The 17,824-nt window shown below is 34.7% G+C and overlaps 1 protein-coding gene across 3 annotated transcripts in view; it reads left to right on the forward strand.

The window, feature by feature from the left end:
- Positions 1-17,824, forward strand: part of LOC100746223 (mastermind-like domain-containing protein 1) — a 174,402-nt gene that overhangs the window by 1,909 nt on the left and 154,669 nt on the right. The window lies entirely within an intron of this gene.

Below are 17,824 nucleotides of genomic sequence, written 5' to 3' on the forward strand. Positions count from 1 at the left end.
TTCTTGTCCCGTTGTTGCTGAAATGGGAAATACAAATTGTAAAAAATGCTACTGGCAGATGCAATAATAATCAGTGCGCCAGCGAAAATTCCCATCCCCCTGCGACCTATACTCGAGCGTCTATGACGTAATAAAATTATATATTTATACGACGCGAAGCTATTTGGAGTATGATAAGTGAGGCACGGTGAAATGATGTTATTATGCAACATTGAATACTTATCGTATAAACTAAGTAATGTTTTGAAATGTTAATATTTCACGGAGTTTATATAAATCAGTGAATATTTTAATATAATAATATTAATAATAAATTTTTAAAATTTTAATCTCGCATTTGCCGGGTATAAATTATATTTGAACAATATACGGACAATTAGATATTCAAATTTGGTAATTCAATTTAAATAAACAATCGATGGAAAACAATTTAATAATCCAATTAAATTTAACAGAAAGCATGTATTTCAAACTGAATTTAATAACTGGTAAAAGCAAACTTTATAAACAAATATATTGTCGCTTCTATTTATTAATTCCGTGCGTTGCAGTTGGTTTAAATAATACGTGAATCGCGATTAAAATAATGCTCCGTCCTTGCGGCAAACAAACAAACATACATATACGTATGTATTCCTGGTTTTTCTGTACGCGATTCAAGAGTCGTAAAAAATAACAAAATATTTATTTTAACGTTGGCTGTAATTTCCACGAGATACGTTTTGTATCGAACGTCCTTCAATTCATGCATCAAATATAAACACGTTATCTTTCTACAATTTTTCGCACAGCAAGCACAACTGTATATTTGCTCGGTGTTATATTAAAATTGTTTCGAACGAATGGTCTATTTTTGCATCGTGAAAATTACGTCATGCCCTGACATGGCACTATTTACGTTTAAGGATTTCAATATTACACGAACGTACGACATCTCTAAAAAGATTAAATTCAAAATTTAGTGCGCTCGCCCGTAATTCACGTCGTCGATAACTTTGCTGCCTTTGTTCAGGCCTTTATAACAAAAACTATTTCTCACGCCAATCATTTTCTCTCGGGATTTATGTAATATAATATTAACTTCTCTCGTTATTCTTTATTCTCTATTCGCGAACGTGTTATGAATCTATCGCAAATATAGCAACGATAAAAATATTGGCTATGCTTGTGAGATAATTATCTCGTGACTCACCCACTGACTGTTATATTTTTCTTCTTCTTGCAGATCGTTAATAAATTTTATAGTCAGTTACGAAGCCATTTTATCTCTTTCTATCCTTCTCTCTCATTTATTCCTCTTTTGCTTCTTTATATTAGAATTATATTCGAATTCGTCATGCGTGTTGCGTTCTTCCTAGTTCACTCTATAATTTTACCTCTCACGGAAAATTGCGAATTCCTGTTTTATATTTGTAATTCTAATACGATAACATTAAGGAATCATTCGCGAATCACAAGCACGTCTAATTTCTTATCTTATTATTTCACGTATATATTCGGTAATCGGCGGTGCATACATGTGGTCGCATACTCGTATTGTTTACATGGCTCTCTTTCTCTTCTGATTCGTGTATCCTCGTACGAGCTCGTGTTGGTACGCGTGACACGATGCGCGCGCACTTACACACGTATAGCACGAGCCAAATTCAACGAACCGAGCGGGACAGGTGCTTCACTAACAATAGTGGTACACGCCTTTGAAAATGTACTTCAAATAATGATCGCGACGCTAAGCGCACTTTCAGTTATCGCGTAAAGCTACCGCGTACAACGCGTACCGCAAAAACCAGTCGCCAGATAAATTTTACGATCTTTCACCAGCAAAGGAAATTAGCCGATAATTCATTCGCGTTGACGCGCGCGCACGCGGCCCACAGAACTGCACGATCTTGTTTCCTAGAATTCAATTGACGATTCATAATTAAAATTTGTGTACACGCGACCGGGCATATTTATTCGCGCTCACACGCGCGTGCCGAGTGCGTGTATCGATCTTTGCCCGTTCAGCCGAGCCAAATATTTATAATCCGTGAAAAATAAATATAGGTTAGCCTACCCCATTTTCACTTAATACGATGTAATAAGAGCGTAGTTAATTCATTAATCATTCGAGCTTATCCTTTTTAGATAGGTTGAAGTTCTTCCAAAGGTTAACAAAACATAATTTCTTTTGTTATTTTTTCTTCTTTTGCTTGGAGCTATTTTTCTTTTATTTATTTTTTTTTCTTTTTTAAAGAAAACATATGTATGAAAATATTGAATTAAGCGTTGCTTGTTGATTCGGTATGATTCGTTCTTGCTTCTACCCTTATACGGCCCCCCAGAATCTTCCCCACCAGCAGTCGTTCACGCTCTTTCCTGCTAACAACATTAAAGGAAAGTACTCCGTTGCTGCTTTAATGGAATTTACTTTTGTAGCTTCGCAGAGCTCACCATATTTTACAGAGTAAATTGCACCGCGGGGGCGGATCTCGAAAAACAAGTGTTTCGATTTGACACGAACAATAGGAACGCTCTTTGTCACATTATTTCGTTAGCAGCGACTCAAAGAATATTTATATGTATTTCTAGAAAATTCTAATTGTCCCGAAACATCTCTAATCATGCAGGTTTTTTTTTCCATTTTGGTAAATTATAAAATTGGTTGTCGCATTTAGGTTTGTTTGATCGCGTGCTCACCGAAATGAGATCCGATAAGAAACTCTTGTACGATCGAGATAACACTTAAAGAATCGTTAAATGCAATGATAAAGCGTTGTAGTTTATTTAAAAAAAAATGCTACCGGCGATAAGAAAATATTTTTATCTATCGTGGAAAATTGTCGGAGTCGAAATAAGTTTGTTCGTTTCGCTTTGTGTTTGTCGTGAATACGTCATATTTCAGGAGAAAGTTGTTTTCGATACTTGATTTACATGTGTTAAGCGTGCGGCTTAAACTGGTAATAATTACAAGATAATGCGTGTACACTGGGATTGTCAAGTGAAAGAATGCGCGCGAAGGAAAAGCGGCGAAGTTTTTACCACGGAGTGTACATCATGCTAAAATTCTAATCGGCAAAATTAGTCGGGAGGGGGTACAGTCGCGCCAGAAAGTCTGGCTGACCGCGTTTCCAAGTAGAAAAGTTATGAAATCAATTCAATGTAGGATTGGCCTCCTCTCTGTATAGTGTGCTGTTGGCTCTGTTATTTTTCTTTTTTTTCCCCCCCTAAGCATAATCCGCCGTTTACGCTCGTTACACACGAGCAAATGTCTTAATAAGGTCTTCGTTTTCTCTTCCCTTTTACGCTTTAATCAATTTCCTTATTAAATTCTCTAGATTAATTTCCGAGGTCATCACGGAGAAAGATCGATAATTAATATTGTGGAAGTTTCAAGCTATCGTAAACAAGGGGAATCGAATCAAATCAAACGACCTCGTTCTCTGGTGTTAATCAACACAACACGAACGCGTAATTACGTTTACCTCATTAGTAATGGTAATCGTATGCTATGTTTTAAAGAGGCAAGAAATCTCATGGATTAAGCCTTTCAGTTAAAAATCGAATACATACGTATATACGTGCTAACAATGTAACGTATATGTATGTTTGCTTGGCTGTGAATGTTGGAACAATCGTGGAAGATAAACCGTTATCAATATAATACTAATAATCCGTTATCATGCATAAGTAATAGAACTATGTATTTGCCATAAAGAATATCTTGAAAGAGTGCGAAATATTTAACGACTGTTTTAATATTTACTTACAATAATTTTCTGTCTTAAATATTACCGTTCGAATATTTTACAATTACATAAAGATCTACTTTATCCAGACAAATAAAGAAGAGTCGTTGAAATATTTGACCTCGTTTAAAACGTTATAAAGTTGCCTGATTCAATTCGGGTCGTGATATTGATTTTGAAGGATACGCAAAAGTAAATAGGAGAACGATATAGAAATACAGTGATAAAATATTTATCTGAATAATTCTTTTCGAAATGCGCTACATATATAGCGTATAAATTAAATTAAGATTCAAATGGGATAACATTCTTTCAAAATACTCTTCCATTTTCTACATTGCTTTTTACTAACGAAAGTTAAAACGGGAATATTCGTTTCACTTTGGAATCGCTTATTAGTTTTTCTATGTCGTCTATCTTTTATTTTCCCCTATGTATTTTAATGGACTTTCGACGTGCATTTAGCATCGCGGATGTAGCGCGTAATACCAACATTTGCGGCGGTAGTTATCACGACTATGGTTAGGAGCATAATATTACGAATTTCACTGTACTAGTATCACGACAATGAAAGGAAGGACGACGATAAACGATAGATAATTTTCTTCGAACTCTTCGAATATTTTATCAATAAAATTAATTCTCTAAAATTAGTTCAACATCTTTAATCAGTTCTAATTTTAATTTGTTTATTTTATTTTTGTATTTTCTTTTTAGAAATTTTTCCTCAGATCGATTTACGCTTAAATATTTGTTTCTGTTGTCTCGTTTATCGTTATTATGTATTTAGCGCGAGGAAACGAGTATCATAAAATAATCAGTGTTTTCTCTATTTTCATACGAAATTTTTATACTCTATATTTACAATAATTGCAACGTACTTTAGTTGTTTTGCGTTGCAACGCATCTCGTTAAATCTCTTTGCATTCTACTCTTTACCATTTAACGTTTTGCTCTCTTTTTTTCCTCCGATTCGTTTGCCACATATTTACGATAACGTTATGCAGCCATTAATTTCGGTGCATCGCGAATACCGCTTTCGATATATCGAATGAATAATTTATTTGCATATTCGAGAAACGTTAATATGAAATGAGCCGTAAATAAAAATGAAGAAAATAGCGAAGTAACATATAATACAATCATGCTCGTGGCTCGTGACACAACTACAAAGATACATAGTTTGAGTCAGCGAAATTCTGGAAACTCGATGTAAATACAGTTTCTTACGAAAGTATTTGAATATTATAAGGAACATTTAGACAAAATATTTTCAAATTTTATTGAGAAAATATTTGAATATTTATAGAAACATTTATGCAAAACATTTTGGAATTTCATTAACGCTGTAACGAGATATAGCTATCATGATTGTATGTATTAATAAAATTTCAAACCAATCTGAAAATGTATATACAGATTACAAGATTCATTACATTATTCAATACATTTATTCATTAGATTAATTAGGTATTTCTTGGCATGTTTGTACTATCACTTCTGTAATTTTATTTCAACCGATATAATAATCATCATACCTCTGTTTTATCACACTGCTAATGAAACTTCAAAATGTTTTATATAACACGTATATGCACTTGATGATTCGATTTTTTTCTAAATCTGACCTTCGTAGCATTAATCTATTTTAATAAGCTGTATTGATCATGCAAAAGTAGGGGAATCCTTCTATTCTCAATCAAATAGATTAATACAATGTAATATATGGAAATTAGTTATTCCATCGAATATTTTTTGCTTACATTTATTTTACACAGCCGGTTGCTCAATTTATTCGATATCTCGTACAAATTTTCAAAATGAGTGTTTATATTTTAACATAAATTTAAATTTAACTTCAACTTAATTTTAATTTTAAATACCTTCATGATCCGCTGTAACATAACACGATGCGTATTATGCAATTGTATAACATTTTTATAGTCTTCGAACATCGATACACGCTACTCATCTTTAAAAGTAGACATCGAACGTTCTTGCTCCATTTATTCGAAACTTTGGAGGTTAAAACGTGGCAATGCGTTAACATATATCGGAGAGTCAACGCATCGATGTGTGGTGCCTTGGGTTTGTTGTAACGAATACTCGTTAAATCAACGGTAATTTAATTGAATTCCTACGCAGCAACGCAATTTAAATGTGATTCGGCGCGGGTTCGAGTTCACTTTCCGCGCCGACTGTACACACGGGTTGCACATAGACGCGTTCACGCGATTAAGTACATTGCTTCTTTCATCTGCTGCTGAAAACGAAAAAGTTGAAAAACGAAAGTCTCGCCGTGGGGAGAGAACCAGATGTATATCTATATATCTACGTGTATATTCGCGATATTTATACGTGTCTAAAAGAAAAGCAAGCAACTTTTAACTCGATTCCGCTTTATCTTTGTGAGTTATAACCGAGCCACCGCTTATCTGCGACTCTTCTTAAATACATTATTGAGTGAACAACAAATAACTCTGCAAAATCTAACTCGCACGACTACGTGTCTCCGATTCTAATTTCCACGAAAACATTTCCACGTTTATGGAAAATGATATTGCTATGAATTAATAACATACAGAAGAGAAAGATTATCCATTTCTGTATTTTTCTGACGATAATGAAAACTTGATTAAAATTATTTTAATTTATCTGTCGAACGAAAGCTACGTTAATTGATTTTGTTGAAATATTCGCGATATTTGGAAATTCTAATTTGGAATATATTTACTCTAGATGGATTAACAATGTAACGATATTTGTACGTGGAAATAGTAATACGCTTCCACGATAATAAATTGATAATAACAATGGCGAGTGCTATTATATTAATCACGCGCTAAAAACAACACGCGAACTCGTTCTCCCGATGATAAATTTACTTCGTACATAATTGTGTAATTTAAATAACTCTGCTGGCAAGTTATCAAACTACATGAACACATACCATTTGAAGCGAAACTGTAAATCATGATTTTAAAAATATAGTCCCTCTTTTTTTACTCTATGCTAACATTGGATGAAAGTTCAACTCGTAAAACTACGAGTATATTACATTAAACATTCCTTCCACTCTTGTAATCCTACAGTTCCATTTTCACGCTATCTTTTTAATTTTAGAAATATAATACGTATTACGTACATGTAAAATATTCAGCATTATAATTCGCAGAAAGCCGCAATAGAACTCTAACAGAGTTTCATAACGTTACATACCGCGATATAAACTTTTAGATTAATTGTTGTTTGGTCTGAAGTCTGAAATAATCAAATGTACAAACTTTGCACATCCTTGACACAAATTGTTCGTCCATAATGAAAGGAAGTATTTAAACTTGCACCTTAGCATCGTTTAGAATGATGGTTATCCACCCATCCCTTATAAATATTCCACTCACAGATCTTTCATTATTTCGCGTAATTCGTCCTCAACGTTGAGCGCACCAAAGTTTATCCATCCTTGACACAAATTGTCGAACTGTAATCAAATGTACGCTACGAAACGATGGCCAGACAGTCATAATTGCTTTTTCGTTTTATATAAATTTTCGGTTTTTATGTTATTAGAATAAAAAAAATGTTAAAAGCGAACGATAGGATATAGTAAAGAAAAAGAACGAGAGAGAGAGAGAGAGAGAGAGAGAGAGAGAAATGGAGCAGAAATGGCATTGAGTTTTAATAAATGATACAAATGGTAATTATACGGATGAACAGTCCATTAATAACAATGGCGCATTTTGTTGCGTCGATGAATAATCGACAGGCGAGATTTGTTAAATTACAAGTTTTGTTCTCGCGAAATAATGTATAGCGAAACGAATCCATCGTGGATGAATAATGGCAGCGAAGTTTCGGATCGATAGGAATTTACGCGTGGCTTAAATAAATAAATAGGAATTTCCGCGGATGGCCGGGCGTACAAACAGCCAAACGCAATTTGTAGACGATCATGAAATTCAATCCATTTTCTTACTTTAATTGAAACCCGATGTTCCTTTGATATCGAACGGGATAGGATTAACGAATCGTTCGACTAATTAAACCAAATTTTACTAATATTTTCAAACACGGGCCGAATAACGTTCGGCTATTACATAATCTGTAGAGAGCTATAGAGAGTAACGAGTTAACGCATACGAGCGTATCATGAATCGTATAACACAGCGATAAATCCATCAGCATCGATTACGATTCATCGATATAACATGATATGTTAATACACGAGGATTCCGCGTTTCCCATTGGTAATGTGCCAAGATACTGAATACCTTCTTCTAGTGGCTCGAATGTAGAGTGAGTTGTGAAAGCGTTCAAATGTTTGCAATTAAGATCTCGCGATCGTTCGTTCGTTGGGTTCTTTCATTCATCCGGACGAAAGAAGGCCACGACCTGGACCTGACTCAAACTTTACAACTCGCTCAATGTAAATAAGACGTACAGTTAACCCGCGAAAGTATTTGAGCACCAACCTCAGAAGACTTTTATGTATGTATTGCACGCGTTATATAAAACATTTTGCGACATGGCTGTTAGGATTATAATATTTAATGACGTATATAGAAGTTACAAGATATTTTCTGCAGGCATGTATCTAGTAATAAATTAGCATACTGTATGAAACGCGTGATTAGTGCTAAATATATAAATTCTAGCTTCTACCAAATAGATTATGGAACATATGAAGATTCTATTCTAAATTCTATTTCTAGATTCTATTTCTTTAATTGCGTTCATAAAAATATGAATTTGCGTAAACATAGGTAACGTCTAATAATGAGTAATTGACTATTCAAAGGCTGAATATATTTTGATCTCTGAATAAATACATATTCCATAACTGCTCTATACATTTTCAGATTAATTTTAAATCTTACGATCGAGTATCCTTAAAGTGCTAATGAAGTTTTAAAATATGCCGTGTAACACGGATAAAATATTTATAAAAATATCTAATTAATAATCAGTTCTGCTTTTAATCACATAATTATTTATATTTAACACACTGTAGAATAGCTTGCATCATTAACTCGGAACGCATTTGTATCTTTCGTGAAGCGTATATTCATGTTAAAACTGTCATAAATATCGCGCATCTTATCAGATTCTTTTCAAGGCTCGGCTGTACGATCTTGATATCCGCCATAGTTATAATATTTCTTTGATAACTCGTCTCTGACATGCATATTCCATGTATTAATCATCGTAATCGGTTGGAACACTTTCGTCATCGAGCCGGGTTCTTGGCGTGGTTAGTTTGCGTCTCTTACCTTTCTGTCGTTCTTTCGGTTGCCTCGCCTTCTTTCGCTAGCCTCCTCTGGTTTCTCACCCCTCGACCACCCTCTCCTTTCCTCGTCAGCAGGTTTTAGTCGACCAGGTAGATGCGGGAGAATATAGCAAGCATATGTGAGAGGCAAAAAGTAATTGGCAGTAAATTTTCTTGGGTCTGGACTCAGTGTATCTCGTTGACGCTTCCATGATCCACGCTGGGAAATACTTAGTTCTTAACCCTTCGCGGTCGTAATTCCTTTCCAGCCAACTATTGTGTACCGCTGACGGACCATGAGAATTGATAAATTTCGTTTCCACGATTTATTACTATCTTTCGTCGGGAACTTTCCAAATTAGAAGCGAAATATTTTCCACGTGACATAAGCTGTTTTTTTATTTCTCCTTTTTTATTTCTTATTCTTTTTCTTTTTTTTCATTTTTATACCCCATTACCTAAAAGAATTCTTTGCACGATTGCATTCAATGGAAACATCTTGAACAAGCAAACATCGTATTTAATGAAAAGGAAAGGTTCGACGTGATGAAGAAGAAACGCAAGTCATTTCTTAAATCAGTCTGCAAACATTGGTTGATCGATGAAAAAAATCCAGTGGAAATGCAAGGAAGGGGTGAATACGTATTCGAACATAATAGATGTGACCGGACTTCGAAAAGAGATACAATGTTTTTCATTGTGACGGGACGCGGTTCGATTATATAAGCAATCGATGGGAGAGTGTGTCATTGTCGATTGTACTTTATTGGCACTGTATCATCGGTCTGTTCCGGCGATTACGGCTTATTAGAATTTTTATCTTTTCCATTAAACGGAAATCTGGATGAGAATGCATTATTACAGAGCTATTATAATAGGAACTCAAATGATCGAGTATTTGGATGGATACGAGCGAGGATAGCTGAGATAGCTGCTTGAATGCGGAATACAAACGTCGGGGTATTCTTTGTCAAAAGTAAATGTTTGTCTTTTTATTATGACGCCGGTAAATTATAATTCTCCATCTTTTCATAGTACGTAGAAGTCAGTCGTAAAAATGTATAATTACTTTAATTGTAATTATAATTCACTTACTTACGCGTAATGTACAGTGTATCGTAAAATAATCTTTTCAAATCATCTTAATAAAAATAAAGTTGAATACATAAAATTACACGAGTATATGTAGACTTTTATGGCTGACTGTATTTATGAGATAAAAGATCAGAGCTACAGGAAGACACTTATCGATCCAATTATATCTAATTAATTACGATCGTTTTAACCTGTTTCCGTTGACCAACCAACAAGAAAACAAATCACGAGAGCATTCAGAGGTGATGAGAAATATATATGTATATATATAAAGTGGTATATCGTCTGTAAGCGTAGGAATCACGGTTGAATATTCCAAAGACAGAGTCAGGGTTCGAAATAGTTGTTGCACGCGTTTGTCCAGAAGCAGAAGCACGTTGCGAATGCTTAAAGAGCGATGCCAAGTTGCTTCCTAACCGGGTCAAGCAGAAAATGCTACGACTAACAATAAGTTTCGTTTACCAGCGGACAACAGAGATCCGGTCTCTCCTCTCGAAAACTTCCTGGATCATCAAGCAGCCTCTATATGGTCACGCGAGCACTATCTAACTGCTTTCTTAGCTCGATAAATTTGCTAACTTCCCTGAGATTTGTTGTCGTTCAGCGAGATATATCCGCGGAAATTCGATTATACCAGCCTCGGGTTTAGACACATTGTTTTGTCTGAGGTTTGCTGAATGAAAATACATAACAGTTGTGTGTGTTGCTTCAGCTCCACCAGGTTCCCATTGTTCTCTCGATTAAATTATCTCGTGTCATCTGCTTTTACTTTTCTTTTTACTTGTCTAATTATTTTACATTAATCTTGTGCAATCGAGAGTCGTTAATTGTATTTTTTATCGTAATGCGCAATTGTGTATTTTTAGCTTGGTATCTAGCTCGTTTATTGGTGTTTACGATGATTTTTTATCGGCTCTATACATCAGAATATAAACATTATTTCTAAAAATGTTTTATTTATGCCGTCTTACGATGTTTGCGATAAATAAATCTAGGAAAATAAGATTTTAGTAGAGAAATATATATGAAATGTCCGAAGTGTATGAAATATCCATTACTTATTAATAATAAATTTCTCACCAGATTTCATTTTTTAATTATGCTTGTGAAAACATGAATTTGCATAAATATCTACGGTCTGATTATTAATTTGACGATTAAATTAGTCAGTTTTTCAAAAGTTTCTGTCGGATAATTTGTGGATTTTATCGAGGCTGAATAAAATTTGAATAGTTCTCCATAGGAGTAATATCTAAAGTCCCGTTCTGTGGAGATTCGTCTCATGTTTTGTTAGAAAGAAGCTATATCTCTGATGATGCAACTTTGATGCTAAAGCTCGTTACTTTCTAACCGGTTCTCTTTTTTCTACTTGCCAACTTTTAACTCGAAAACGGGAATTAAACGAACTTTGCGTTTATATTTTAACTGGCTCCCTCGATAAATAAACTTTATAGCCATTATGGCGTGTAAATTCATTGGAAACAGAGAAAAGTGGCCAGATGCGTGAAGGATTTTAACTATTCTTTACTCTGCGATATTTCGCTTGCGTTTTTAGTGGAAAGTTTTTACGAAAGTTTTCTTACAACCTTCGGTGGAAAAGTTTTCCCTACGTTCCGTGAATTCCACGCTCTTTCAGTTGCTGTACTCTTAATTTTCGAAAACGCGAGGTAAACAATATGGAGAATGAGATAGCCGACGAAATTTGTTTTCGCAAATTGAAAGCTCCGAATATGTAGTATGTTTTAGTTTCCCTTAATTGGTATTTGTCGTACAATTCATTCGAAATTTCCGGAGCAGTGGCTGGAAAGTGAATGAACATTTTTCGTCCGGTTAGTTTCCTATTTTCTCTCTCGTTAAATAAAGAACGAACATTATTTATAACGTGACGTTACGTTTGAATGGAAAATTTGCTTTCTGTTTAAACAGTTGCCTCTGTGCATTATGTTTATATTAGAGATAAAAGAGTCGAAACGACGTCAAAAGTATTTTCGTTTTCCTTCCTTGTTTGTTACACATCTATCGTAAATTAGATAAAAAATGAAAAAATGATATATTATAAATGAATTAAGAGCGAGTAAGTTTTAGGAAAATTTAATTTGAAGACTGGAAGCTAAGCACACCGTTCCTATTATGCCATCAACGATCAAATATTTACCTTAGAATTTAAATTTAATGTTCCCTCATGTTTGAGATATCTAAAAGTTAGTTTGACCTCGTTTTTTATCGCGTTTCGTGCAGCCTGTGAATTCAGCTACTTGAACTTTTTATATAAAACCATTTTCTTTGTATTTTATTTAAGTACGTGAATGTTTCTAATAGGTCCTCGTATTTTCAGTCCCTCTCTCTCCCCTTTTCCTTCTTTTTTTTTTTTTTTTTAATTTTTACAATATATGAAATAATTTTAACCTACGGTCGTTCAATAATTTCACCGGTCTCTCTAGGTATAACTGAAATCGCAATTGAAAAACCAATTTGTATTGTAATTCTGTTGCAGCGACAGCTGTTGCACGGGAAATCGTTTCGGACAATCATAATTCCGTGCATGAAGTAAAACATCATAAATTTATATTAAAATATACGACGTTGTGTTCTCGTTTTTAGCTTCGCATTGATACCGGAATTTTTTTTCTTTTTACTAAAGTAGCAACCGTGTTTCGTTCTGAATCTTGTAAGAAACCTCGCGTGAACGATGTATATCGTTATATGTGTATTTACATCGTTGTTAATCGTTAGTGAATCGTAACAAATTACGTTACGATCGAATAGATGATTATCAAATTCAAATTTCCTCCCTCCTAAGATTTTATCTTTTATCTGAATTGGTTAATAAACGATTCCAAATTGCCTTAAAATTACCTCTTTCCCAGATCTCGCAGACTAAAAACTGGCTAAATACATACACGCAACAAATCTAAACGCAAAGTGTCAATCGAGCACGCGACAAATCGGCAGCCGTGCAGAACGAAAGATTACGGCCCCTGTCGAGTGAATCGAACGGTTTTTCTTCTCTCTTTTTTTTCATCACGGTCAGCCCCTGGAGCCCATTATCGATCCCTCAACGAAGGGTTTACAACTATGAGTGGTAGTGGGTCTTTTTTTATCGCGGATCTCTATTCACTGTGGATCAAATTCAACGTGTACTCATCTATACGAATCAATTTAATGCTCAACTGTTATTCCTCGAAATTTGGATATGTTTATAAGCGATCATTGCATACGGAGTTTAACAACGTTTTTCATTTTCAATGCCATTGAAATTATTTGTATCCTGGTATTCTCTTTTTTAGCTATTTCCGAAATTTCGATACATTTAGATACGTACAATTTTACTAACTCGAATTTCAATTTTTCTTTTTACTTTATCGTCTTAAAAATTAAATTGCTTAGCTAGTCTGACTCGAGCTCTTTAGAATATAAAGCGAGTGAACTCAATTTTTGTTTAAATTCTACCACCTTAGTTACACTTACAAGAACGTGAATTTACACGAACATCCATAATCCATTAACAGTGATCGCATATAGTGTTCACGAGTTAGCACCAAAAAGCAGATATTTTTATTTCAAGTACAATTGAGATCATTATATAGGTGGTGGTCCACGGGAGGAAATTTGTCAAAAATGTGTACAGAGGAAATTTTTGCTCGTGTGTTGAAATGTGTAGGGGTTCGATTTGCAGTCCCGTGTGTAGGGTGGTGGAAAGTGGAAAGCTAGTGGGGGGTTTCAAACCCGATAGAGAGGTCCGACGTAATTACTGCTGGGAATTGGACAAATGGAAAATGCATTCTATTATTGTGGCAACTTCCTGCAAAAGGGGAACAGTTGCCTAGTAGAGCTGCTGTGTGCACGTGTGCGTGTATGCACCTGCATGCAATATTTTTTTTATGTTACTACCTTGTGCTTTTGTCGCGTTTCGAATATCAACCAACTTCAATAGAGGGAATATAAATTTTCCATTATATGGGATCGTGTGTACCGAAGGACAGCTTGTTTTTCATTAACCATTCCTGTTTAAGATTCTTGTTCGTCTAGCACGTGTACCATAATTTATTGAAATGAATTTTGAGACATTAAGTAATAGAAAAATTATCGTAGTATCATTTATAAATTATTATTAATTACGTTATATTTATCACATTATTGTTAGGCCGTAGACGTTTATGTAAATTCATACCTTTTTTTTAATTAGTTGGAAAACGTGAAACTTAAATAGGTATTTTTTTTAGTAAATAATATGATTATAAAACATAATAGCGTGAAGTACATTATACATTTGTTCATATACATATACGCATTTAAATTAAATTCTTATATTTTGAAATTTTCCGTAAATACATAAACATCAAGTGCAGTTTAATTATCATAATAATTCCATACTTATTCTAGAAGTTGTTTTATCATTTGGAAAGCGATTTTAATTGTTTCCTTGTTTGTTCCGGGACTCATAAAGTGAATCATTAGTAAATTGAGACGGAACGTCCTCGTCCGTAGAAATCGATGAAAATCTCGCTAGTAAAATTAATATTAATGAGTTGTTAATGATCATTGTTGCCTATTGACTAGTTTTTATTCTTGTTCGTTTGTAACGTACTTACTTTCTATTAAACTTACTGAACAAGAATTTCCGAACGACAAGAAACTTTTAATTAACTCGCATTCTATAATTGTGATTTCTTGCTTTAATATTTCAATGTCGTTTTCTTCAACGCATCGATGCTCAGAGCTTTTCTAATTACGCGCAGCTATTTATTAGGTCAAATTGAATACCAAACAGCTCAGAGCTTATTTACGACTGAAACTTAATTAAATTGTTATTTCAATTTTGTCAGCCAATACCCACGTAACATTATAATACTTGAGTAAACGTGTGTTGGAAAATTCACTATTGCTATTCAACTATTATTAAACCAATTCAACGTTTTTCAAAATAGCAATTAAGCGTTGTACTTAATGTCCTGCCGGTTAATCGAAAATAAGAAGTTTGCAAGAAGTTTTACAATTTGAGAAATATATTGCTAGATTGTTAAAATCATCTAACTCGATATAGAAGAAAATAATGAAGAAATATGTAGTTGTTTTGTTGCTATATTGGTCGCTAAAGCGTTCGTTTATCGTTGAACGGCCTGGGGAATTTCTAATTAATCGAACAAACAAGACTTCCCAAGAAAACGTCTGAATAGATGCGTAATAACCATTATTGAAATTTTCTTTTCGGTTGTAGCTTAGTGGAAACCGGTTTCTCGGCAGCTAACATACACCAACGATCTCCAGGTGTCTCGCGATTATGCTAGAGGTCGAGACACACGCTCTATCCAGATACAGGCTCTTTAAATAATACTCTCCTCCCCATAGTCGATCGCGATTGCTCGCAACCCAAGCCACAGGCAGGTGAATCGTTCCCGATCGATCCCAATAATCGGTGATCTAACGCCAAGAAAACTCGTAGCCATCCCTGTCGTTAAATCCTGCTGCAGGATTATGTATTTGCAGGTGGACGTTTATTATTAAGATGATGCTACAGTACCGTTCAAAAGTCTCGGATCGTCGATAAAATGTCGATGTTCCGAGATGGAAACGTAATTGAGTGAAATAATTGGCGATTGTGCACGATAGGAAGCGTATTCAAATTGCAATTAAACATATCCGTTGTTATGGAATTTGAAAATCTAATATTTAAGATTTGAATATTTGAATTAGAATTAAACTTTTAATTCCAGACCTTTCAAATTAAATGTTCTTCGATGAGATTCGAAAGTTATTTATAAATATGAGCATTTTTATATAACTTCTAAATTACAGGAAAACAATGGAATTATTTTTCCCATATTAGAGAAGGAAACAGCTTTGGGAACGATGGTATCGAATTGTTAATTTTTCTGGCGCAGTTGGCGTAGTTCAACGGAAAACAAAACTAAAAACTAATTTCATATTATGTGAGTTTCGAGCTCGTTAAAAGTACAATCTGTTTTTCAATGTTGTTGCCACTATTTTCATTTCGTATCGCTGCAATCATTTTCACTTCGAACGTTGGAGTACGTGTTTCGATTCATTCGGCCGAAAGTTTGTTAAATTTCTGGACATCTTGCGCGAAACAAAAGTCGAGCTATTGTTTAAGAACGTAATTTTTATTTGCTCGTAAATTCTATTTGTACGAGCCGAGGCAGGTTCACTTTAGTTCACTGAAATTTTTAGCGTACTACGAAATAACCTATAACTTTTAGATTTAGGTCAACCGTGTCTGGCCGTGTATTCTTGAAAGTTTGAACAAAATGAAAACGAGCCACGTCCAAATATTACTTACGCTCAACTTTTAATTACATTTTACAGACCATCGATAATTTATCTTAAGTTATAAACTTCCAGCTACAGGAACTTTGCTAAAAATCCAATAACCTATAACTATAATATTACGTCGGATCGATGTGTCGTAGTAACTTGTTTCGTATTACAAAACTTCTTCACAACTCTCGAAAATCTATCGAACGGGGCAAATCCTTTTCCTTTGTACACATTCCAACGATTCTATCCTTCTATTCAGAAATCGATATCGCTGCAATTTCGAACGAGTTTGTGGCAATAAGTTGCTCGCATGCGAAGCAAAACACGTTGCGAGTTTGCTCGCAAGGTTTTGGAATGATCTTCGATCAATCCAGCCAGCGTAACGGCGCCGCACCAGGGTTTTCCCTTGGACAAAAACGCTTCATTGGCATTCATTTCGATAACGATGATTTACATTCCGCGGGACCGTCGAATTAATTACCGCATCGCAACGAGAGCCTGCTTGAAACAATCATGCACACCGACGATATCATGTTGCACACCGACGACTTTCCAGTTCGCACGGTCATTCGAATACGCGTCCCAACACACGAAATGCTGTTCGTTTCTCTTGTCCCCCTCGTTGCGTTTTCATTATTTGCTTTGCGCCGGATCAACTGCTGACACGAGTTATTAGGGACAATCCTGTTCGTTACGTTAGCCAAGTTAGCATAAATTGTATACTTTGATAGAATCTAGTCGGCCGGAGAAAGTTTAACTCTCTGTTCCATGTATTGTCTCCGTGTTGTAAAGATTATTATTCATTCGTGGCGAGATCAAGTTTAACACGTTCACTACCTACCATGCGGATTCCAGTCTTTAAGATTGTACATACGAGCCATTCGAAAGCCACATTGATCAACTCCGTAAATAGAAAGGCAAAAAATGCGACGATGTTGCAGATATTATTTTTTTTTATTCACCTTGGACTTTGTTATTACTCGTGTAATTTTCTGACAATTAGTGAACACGTAGAAATAATTCGTTTCTTCAGAGTCGAACGTTAATCGCGTACGTACGCTGGCTCATAAATATAAAACATTTTGACATTTTATCGGTAATGTATCAAGACACGATTGTCACGATTCTATCGATTAGATTCGAAATCAATCTGAGGATGTATATAGAAATTACAAGATATTCATCGCAGAAGTTGCACTCGTTTTGTTAATTAAACGTAACTATACGCCGAGGATTCTCTCGAAACGTTAGAAATTCTGTTCTCGGTTGGAAAAAAATGTTCTATTCGATGAACCAGCGAATAGAGAAGAAAAAAAGTGCCAATTATATTCGTTGAAGTCCTAATTACTAATTATACATCAATCGAGCTTCATTAACGATTGAAAATGTTTCGCCAGCTCAGCGTCGTTTCCGCAAAAACAAATAAGTAAGAAAGAATCATAATTTCCAGTCGTAATCA

This window comes from Bombus impatiens, unplaced genomic scaffold (assembly GCF_000188095.3).
Source record: "Bombus impatiens unplaced genomic scaffold, BIMP_2.2 scf_0406, whole genome shotgun sequence".
Lineage (NCBI taxonomy): Eukaryota > Metazoa > Arthropoda > Insecta > Hymenoptera > Apidae > Bombus > Bombus impatiens.